Genomic DNA, 10,029 nt, shown 5'->3' with positions numbered 1-10,029 from the left:
ATAATATAATAAAAAAAATTAAAATAAAAAAAAAATAAAAGAAAAAGTCTGTTTCATTCACAAGTGGTATAATATACTACAGTGGAAATGACTATATTAGAGCTCCAAGCAATAATGTGGGTGAATATTGCAAGCACTCCAATGAATGAAAGAAGCTAACACGAAAGAGTACACATTGTAACATGCCATTCATAAAAGTTCAAAAGCAGGTAGAAATACTCTATCATGTTAGAAGTCAGGTGAATCTCTTCAGCAAAGACGAAGGGATGGGAAGGTCTTCTACAATACTGGTATACACACACACACACACACATACACAAACACACGCACTAATTACATATTATATATAATTATAATATATAATTTATTAATTTATATATATTTATATATAATATTTTAAAATTATATATATATATAATTTCTCACCCTTGGTGGCAGATATATGTTCACTTCCCAATAATTCATTAATCAATATACTTACAATTTGAGTATTTAGGGTGTTTTACTTGAACAATTGTTTCTTAATCACCCCATACTATACAATTTAATATACATGTTTTGAGCACCATTTCCTGTGCCAGAGACAGGGCTACATGCTACGGATGCAGAAATCAATACAACTCGTCTTATTTTGAAGAGCTTAGAGCCTAAACACTAGGGCAGACAACTGTTCTAGATTTTTCATTGTAAAACTACAATAATAGTTGCAAACTTATTTGTAATCAGGGAAACCAAGTATATTCTCGGCTGATTATATATATTTTACCTTCAGTATTACAGAGAATAAGGTCGGAAGAAAATGGAAACTCTATCTTGCCATTTAATCACTAGTTATATCAAATCCTACATACAGGCTTGTAACTGAAGGCTGAAGCAGTATTTCCCCAACCCCTGCAACTCTGCTTGAGTTCACGAATGGTAGGGATGACGAGGGTTGTTTGCCTTGTGCAGTAATCTCCACTGAACTCAAAATAAAGCCATCACTATGAAAACTGCATATATCACATTGCATTGAATCAGCTATCAAGGCAATTGAAAATGTGTATTTGGTTATTTTCCACTGACAGTCGAGTGATTAAGACGGGGACTCCAATACAAGCGTACACAGAATGCAGCTCCTTCTCTGTACATTTAAATGAAGTGAACCCTGGACAAAGTCAGTCACCTGACAGAGGTTATACAGGTAGTCAGACTGAGCTGAGACTCAGCTCTTTACCACCTTTTTGTAGTCTTGGGCTCTCTCCCCTTCATTCTGCTAAAAGCCAGACAGAAAAAAAACCCAAAACAATTAAACAAGGTGTGTAGTGGAATTAAATTACTTCTCAGGTCTTACATTCCTGAATTTCTAGGAATTCGGTAGACAATGAGCAATGGTACTTTCTAATTCATCAGAAGGAAAGATACCCTCAGGTCAGCATCCAACCATACGTTTAACCTTTGTCTATTAAATTCAAAGTGTTTCAGTAGCAAGCAGTAGGAGCCACTCCAAAAGTGACTAAGAAAATGTCCCCTCCTAAGGGGCTTGTAGTGAAGTCACCAACGTTCCTCATGCTAGGCACCTCATTTTTGCTATATTCTGAGTTGCTAAGCCCTTCTAGGCTCTTCTCTTTCCTTCAATCCTTCATCCCTTTTAATTGTGATTATTTTTTCTCTCCAATTACATTGCATTCTCAAGGCCTCAAAGCTTGCTTTCTTCTGTTTAGAATGAAAAAGCCAGAGTCTGTTTCTTTTTCATGATTGTCTGTTAAGGTAATAAAAAAAAAAAAAAGAATGTCCAAGGGAATTGCATATTTGGTTGCACATATGGAATAATTCTCTCAGACATTTTCAAAAGGAAAACACTTAAAATGTACTGTTTAAAAATCATCCTCTAACTTTCTTGTCTTTTAAATTTTCCCTGAATTTTTCTCCCAAAACAACTTAAATGCTTCTCATTGTCTCCTCTTAGAAGATCGAGAGAAATAAAAGTATATTAATGTGCCATCTCCATTTCTACCTTAACTTTTCTTTTTTATTTTATTTTTTCCATAGGGATCTATGGTTACTTTCCATGTTTTCCTTCCTCCATCCCAACTCAGCTGCCCCATGTGTTTGACCAAACTGCCTGCCCCACTGGAGTGACAGCCCCTTGCAGGCAGGCAGCCGTAGTCATCAGTCACGTAAATGGAATGAATTAGGATTTATGTCAACTAATGTTGATTTGCTATTTTTCCTCTGGATACGTGGGCCTCGTAGGTGAAGGAGAGTAATGAGGAGGGTGGCAGGCAAAAAGCTAAACTTGTGTGTTCCCTTTAGGCTTTGTTTCTAGGCCTCCAGAGTTGTCTTCCATTTGCCTCAAAGAAAGCATTTCCTGTGACTCAGAGTGCCTGGTTGTGACTAATAGCAGGAAATGCCTCTGAGGGAGAAACTGGAGTCCTCTGATCTTATTCCAGGCTCTTCTAACCTTGCTGTTGGAAATCCAAATAAGCCCTTTGATTTGCAGTGTTCTCATCTGTTGAATGGGGTGACTATCACTATCTTCTTTGCTCAGACACACCATGAGGATTCATGTGACATAGAATGAGAATACTTCGAAATGTATAGAGGATATGCATGTTTAGAATGTCACTGGTATCAGTGTAGTTATTAACATTGTCATTAATGTACAAGTGCTAGTAGTAGCCAGAGTCATGTTCACCTATAAAACAGTAGAACTGAGCAGAAGGAAAATCAGGCATGAAAATGAATGTCTCTTTAATGTTGGTGCAGTCTTGAGGTCTCAAGGCAGTGGCAGGCAGAGATCAGGGCTCTCAGTTAAGCACGATGCCTGACAAACTCCTTCGGGTGTTGTGTGGAGCCTCAGTCTATGCTGGCAAGGTGGACCTTACATCTGTCTCCTGCTTGGTCCTCCAGGAGGGGAATGGCAACAGAAAATCACTTCTCACTTTCCTGGGCAGAGGAAAGTAGAGGTTTTCATACCTATTTTCCAGGCCAACTATGAATCTGCCTATTGAGTTTATATTTCAGTGATGATTATTTTTTCCTATACTTTAAGCTATAATCAAATGGCTTAAAAAATTTTTTTTGGTCCTTATATGTGGATAGTGTTTCCCTCAACATAGGAAGTCTCCCCAAATATCTATCTAATGCTTTTTCATGGTCTTCTGTTTATCTTTATTCTCTTAGATTTACTGATTATCAGGAGTAGGCTTTGGTGTTCTCAATTCCGACCCAAATTCAAGCTATGGAGAAGATTTTATCTGAGTTTCAGAAGCAATAATTAGGTAGCCAGCAATGAAGTTTTCTTCCTGAGGCACTTTATTCTCATAACAACTCTGGTTCATGTTGAAGAGGGAATAAAACACAAACTGGCAAGAGGTCCCGTACCCAAGAGGTCCCGGAGTGATGATGGACCTGTCCCGGTCCCAAGTGCCGTATTTATAGTCATTCTGGTGTATTCACTCACTAGACATCTATTCTGTACCGTAACTTTGTTCATTTAACCAGAACACCTTTTCAAGGTATCTTGGAATCTAAACTGAGAACCAGAATGTTGTTTGATTGGCATAAAAAAAGAGCAAATAGAATTGGATGAATTTCAGAAATATTTCTCTTTTTTGGATGATGCTAAATAAGCCTTCACAAGTTTCTATTATTAAATTAAATACATTTTCTTTTTTTTTTTTTAAGATTTTATTTATTCGACAGAGATAGAGACAGCCAGCGAGAGAGGGAACACGAGCAGGGGGAGTGGGAGAGGAAGAAGCAGGCTCATAGCGGAAGAGCCTGATGTGGGGCTCGATCCCATAACACCGGGATCACACCCTGAGCCGAAGGCAGACGCTTAACTGCTGTGCCACCCAGGCGCCCCTAAATTAAATACATTTTCAATCATCAAAACTTATTTGCCTTTTAAAGATCAGTTAAGACCCCAAACACAGATTATAGTTTTCCTCAGCCTGACCCCAGTTAGTCTGATTGGATTGGGGAGAGAACTTATTCCTTTTTCCTCAAAATTTTATTTAAAAGAATTCCTGAGGGTAGATGCATAGGTCGTTTCCAGATATGACTGTATTCATCCATTTTTTGTTGCATTACATTGATTTTGATGCACTTCAATTACAGAGGGCTCCCCTTTTCCCTGATTTTGTACTCACCTTCTCATTGTGGAGTGCATTTCTAAAATCTTTGATCCTCTCTGTATCTAATAAACTTGTGTGAAAAATAAACAGAAAAAGATCTGCTTTATTTTACTGTTCATAGTCATAGACATTCATTTTTTTTCCTAATAAAAAGTTAGCTACTATTTGATGGACCTGCTTCTTCCAGGATTAATCCATTTATTTTATCATCCTTGATAGTGAGAGTTACCAACAAGAGCTTAATTCTATTGCAATGATAGAATTTAAGGAGCCTGAAGTCCCAGGATGAACATATATGGTATTCCACATGGAAATTTTATTCTATTAGGCAAAGTGTGTAGGCTTCCAATACGCCTTGGCTCAGAATTCACTTTTGATTCAGAATCCCACCTCATATATAGAAGGACTAGTCCTTTTTCTCTAACATCTGAAGCATTAAAGCAATGATGTCAAGAAGGAAAAAGAAATATTGGAGAATGAGGGGGAAAAATGTCTCGAGGAGATCATTTAATTTTTAACTGCAACAATAATTCTTTTCAAAATTACCTAGCTAAATGCCTTATTTAAATAAAATTTCTTCTTGAAAAAAGCTTTAGATTTTTAAATGATGTGCCATGTATAACATCCTAAGGGGGAAGTATTAGCATTTAGAGGGAATTACAATTAAAAAGAAAACAAAAACCTCTATTTGGGATATTAAAAAAAAGAATACTAATACTTCAAAAATGACACAACTTACTCTCATGATATATTTCTGACTCTCCCTATTTAGAACCTGTAATAATTTAAGTTCTCCATATGACCCCCAAAGGAGCATGGCAGCCACTGCCAGTTAAACTAAAGTGGCCCACTAAAATTTTTAATCCATAATAATGGGAATTGCATGCCGATCATCCCTCCATTTCTTCAAGAGGCTATCATACTACTTGGCACATAGTAGGCATTTAATATGTATTGTTTGAATTTCATTGAAAAGTTTTTTAATTGCAAAGATGATCTCAATATAGTCAAAGACTCACCAAGACAAGAAAACTAAAGTCAATTTCTAGATATGACACATTTTTAGGTGAAATTTGCATTCATTTGAAAACAGTTTTGATTCCCAATGAAGAGAGGATTATTACCAGTTATTTCCCAGGCTGACTAAAATCCAAAGTATCCAAAGCAGCTGGTTAGGTAGGTGAAACGACCTTCCCTGTATGGAAAGTCTCCATAGTTATTTGCTTGTTTTTCAGCTTGTTTTTAACCATATTTTCTGAAGCATGCCTTCTACTTCAAGAAAGCCAACCATCAATTTATCATTATGGAAATCCTCTCTAGTATACAATTCATTCATATATACATATGTGTGTGTGTGTGTGTGTGTGTATGTGTGTATATATATTTGTATAACATGTTAAATAGATAATCAAGATTATAAATTGGAAGTGGGATCTTAGAAGGAAATACTTTATCTCTAAGTGAAACCTTTGAGGTTTCCTTGGGTCCCTGGATTTTGTGACATCTTAAACATAAACATTCAAGCCTATCCTACACTTAGGCTGACTACTACCAGGAGATAACATAATAAGTAACCTTGGGATAAATGTATTATTACTATATGTGATAGAATCAACTATGGATTTGGTTCTTGGTCATCTACATATACAGTAGATGTGTGTAAAATGAAACAATTACCTTGTAGTATTAAAAGCAGAAAATATCTTTTCTAACAATATTGTAATTTTATGTTTTGTTAGGAATTTTCATCCAATATTGACTGAAGAGATCAATAGACTATCTCAGCATGTTATGCTGTGCATTTATTTACTGTTGCCACTGATGCAATAAAATTAAATTACAGTACTTCATCAGCCTATACTATCCTGTACTTGATTTACTTACAGTGTCATTTCCAACAATACCTGGTTGGTCCCATGAACACTGTGAAGACAATGCCCTAACAAGTGAGAGAGGTGGGAGTCAGCAGGAATGAAGGAGGAATAAGAGCATCTGCAGTATGTAGCAGAGACATGTTGGCCTCAATTTAATCTGCTTATTCCAACCACCTTCTTCATCCAGTTCCTTTTCTTATATTTGAGACTCAGTGTCACCGGTATCAAGGTTCCTGAAATTCTCAGTAAAAATACTACCGTTGTCACTATCAATATTAGATAATAATGCAAATAATGCAGGATGTCTTTGGAAGGGCTTCTTAAAACACAGAGGATATTACTGCCTGGAAATTATGACTGGAGCCCAAAGTTTTCCCTTTGTGTGTAGTAATTTATTGGTACAGAAGAGTTCGGAATATATTGGTGCAGATGCATTCATTAATTGATTTATGCATTAGACCATTAATTCAACAAATATTCATTTAATATTTTCCATTCACCTAAGAGTGTGCTTGGTTTTGGGGATAAACATGATATTGTGGCTAGAAAAATGAAATTAACAGCTATATTACAATAGCAGTAATAATGAACTTCATAGAGGAAAATGCATCTTCATCTGCCTAAGAGAGTAAGCCTCATAAAGTATGTGATATGTGTTGGGTTTTGATAAAAGGCTAGGAATATTTCAGGAAGAAAAAAGGGAAAGTATATTGCAGGGAGAGGAAAATGCAGGTACAAAGGTCACATAGGTATGAGAGAGAGACACCCTCAGAACTCTAAGTACTTAGGTACTGTTGGAGCCTGGGACGTAGTAGGTGCTCAGTAAAACATCACAGTGTTGTCTTTATGGGCATACTGCAGGGGCTAGGAGGCTAGAGAAAGAACTAAGCCGGATGGTTCAGTGACAGCCCTTTCGTCATGTGTCTCCTTCTATTTAATTTTAAGACCATAATAAGGTCAAGGTGACTTGAAAAAAAATTATTTAACTCTAGCTTAGTTTCTATAAAGGAGTCCACAGAACTAGATTCATATTCATTCCCCTCCCCCTTCCTCCTGTTCTTCCCCTTGCACCCTCTCTCCTTGTCCTGCCCTCCCTCTTTCTCCCTCTCCCTTTTCCTAGCTCTCACTCTCACTCTCTGCCTTTTCTTACTTTTTATTGTGCGGATACAACCCAAATCTGGGACTCTTGCTTTTGACTTCACATTATGTAGAAAGAGCTAAGATGCATTTATAAAATCCCAAGACAACCTGCCAGCTTTCTAGGAGGCCGGTCACAGCAAGGCGGAGAATTGCACTTTCTTTACAGTAGAAATTAACAGACTCACCATCCCAACAGACTTCCAAAATAGTCCCTCCCTTGGTTTTTATCTGATGCCTTAAATCCCTCTCTAGTGTCCAAGTTCCCAAACATCACTTTCTGGCTGCACTCATCTTACCCCAGCTTTCTCTCCACCACTCCTGCTCCTTGGCCTGTAATCACCATCACTTGCACACCTGCCTGTGCCCTCCATCCCCCAAGGGCCCACGAGTCTGTGCATCCCAGCTGTAGCCACAACTTCTGCCTCTAGTCCCACCTCTAGGCAACCTGGGTCCCAAAGTCCATTATTTGGGTCATTCTCTTGCCAGTCACCTCCATGTCCTTCTCCTCTCACCTTTCCATCCCAAGCAATGCTGTAAAACCTCAGAGTTGCTTAATGTAATCTTCTGCACTCTTTGTTGGGACTTTAGAGCTCCTGGAGAAAAAGACATACCTGTGATGAGTGATGTCACCATAAATTCAGTATCTCTAACCTAAGCTAGAACCCTCTACATTTCAGATATTTAAAATCTCTTCAAGTGATTTCTGTCCTTTCTCTTCCTCCTCTTCTTTCCTTTTTAAATACAGATTTAAGGTAGGTAACTATGTTTACAATTGAAACTGTGGGAGTTAAAAATTCACAAGCTTGCCTGTAAGATTTTTATATATAACCAGAAAAAAAGTTTTGGCTTCGCTTCCACATTGTTCTGCTGTGCTTTATCCAAATGTATCTTTAGGAGCCAGCTGCTGTCCTGATTCACATGAATACGCTTACCTACAATTTTACTTGGAAGACCCAAGTCTTGAAGGATTGCATCATGGGACACTTTTTCTTTTCTTTTTCCTTTTTATGTCCTTACATATAAGGTAGAATTCTTCACTTAGCAATAGCGACAACATGCTTCCCACTTAACACATCTCCAATTCACGTACTAGCTGGATTTGGATCTTCTGGAAAGATTTCAGGTAAGAAGTGGAAACAGGATTGTAACATCTCTCTGACCACTACTAACTTTAATTTTCTTGGCTGCTGAGATAGTTAGCTCTTTTAGCTGAACCTTGGAATTTACTTCCAAGTCCAGGAGAATCTGAGAAATGCCAGACTCAACTCATCTGTCTTTTTGCCAAGGCTTCAAAATCACTGGACTTGAATTAAACATGAACTTTTCTGGCTGAGCACTCTGGGAAGAGGCTGAAGTCTTAGGAGAACTCAGTCTCTCTCACTGATAGAGGAAACAGTCACTCCAGAATTACCTGCAGTCCCCTCAATTTGCAAAGCTTTGTCTTGAATTCATACTTTGGTACTTGCCATGTCCTCTCCCTAAACTGCTCTTTTCTTTTACTTTGATTTCCTCTCTTCTGACCCTTTTTCCTGATTAATCCTGTTTTTATGTATAGTAACAAACTCTTCTTTCCCTGAACTCACATTTCCATGTCATGCCCACCAAGTAAATTATCTAAATTTAATGTTTTATGTTAAAAAAACTTTTATTGATCACTCTCTCATACTTCTTTGCAAACAGTAAGTAAATAAATAAATAGCATTTTAATGTACCTTAAAAAATAATTTCATAGGTTCTAAGTAACCATAGGGTTCTCAGTGTTAAAAAGTTTTTCTGGATGGAGTTATCATTACAATTATCCATTATAGTATACAATTAGTCAAAATGATATAAATACTGTTACATTTTGATAATTATTTCAAATAGCAAAAGTAAAACTTATTGGAACTAATTTCTTAATGACATAAAAGGACTCTTGCTTTTAACTTTAAATTCATGCAACTAGTTATGAATATTAATCTTCTCTAGAATGAGGCAGAATTCACCAAAAATTCTCTTTCTGGTTTTAGTTTTTAAAGGCTAACCATAATAAATCGTGTTCATGTACATACAGAGATTGGAACAGAAAGACTTTTGTTAAACAAGTGTCTTTCAGCTCTTTGACTTCCTTACAAATTATAAACAAACAAACAAACAACACACACACACAGCATGTCTGAGGCAGGATACAAAGGCCTCAAGCCCTATCTTTTCCCAAATTTGACAAAGAGTTTGGATGTGTATTGGGGTTTTTTTGTTGCTGTTGTTTATTTTGTTCTGAAATTAAGCAACCAAAATAAAGAAGATACAGTTTCACACAAAAAAAATTATCCCGTAATATTCTATATGCCACAAATTCAGTTAGCCCTCCTTCAATTTTGTTGAAAGCAACTCATTGAAAACAGATTTGTAAAAGGATTTCTTAGTCAACAGAATCTTCTACTTTCTTGGGCCAGAAACCATCACTTTGAACTCTTCCTTTGTTTGATGTCCGTTGGACGTATGTTCTGCTATCTGAGGATGATATGCCCTAGTAAGCCTTTCTTAGAGACTGGCCGCTGAGAGGAGGTAGGCAGAAGAGGAAAACCAGGGAGGAAGATCAGTTTCAGAGCAGATGACATATAAACTGCTGAGAGTCTAGAAGTTGTTGTCTCAAACATTCTCTGAACCATTATACCCTTAGGAAGAATATCGCCCCAGAGAAGTGGGAGAATCCTAGTAGAAATTCTGTTGTTGTCCATATACCCTAGTCTGCTTCCATAGTTCCTTTGTCACTTTATTATGATAAACAATCATTTATCATAATTACCTTATGTTTGTGTCTTCACTAAAAGTTACATTCCTTAAGGAAAGTGCCTGAGTTTCTCGCTCCACTTTGTCGAGTATGGCACATAGGAAGTGTTTAATTAAAGTTT

At 37.1% G+C, this 10,029-nt stretch overlaps 1 pseudogene; it reads right to left on the bottom strand.

Annotated features, from left to right (window-relative positions):
• Positions 1–7,901: 7,901 nt before the first annotated feature.
• On the bottom strand, positions 7,902–8,452 carry LOC109489656 (annotated as a pseudogene).
• Positions 8,453–10,029: the final 1,577 nt, after the last annotated feature.

This window comes from Ailuropoda melanoleuca, chromosome 14 (genome assembly GCF_002007445.2).
Source record: "Ailuropoda melanoleuca isolate Jingjing chromosome 14, ASM200744v2, whole genome shotgun sequence".
In the NCBI taxonomy this organism is placed as follows: Eukaryota; Metazoa; Chordata; class Mammalia; order Carnivora; family Ursidae; genus Ailuropoda; species Ailuropoda melanoleuca.
The sequence above is the reverse complement of the archived record's forward strand: the minus strand, read 5'-3'. Positions and strand labels throughout refer to the sequence as shown.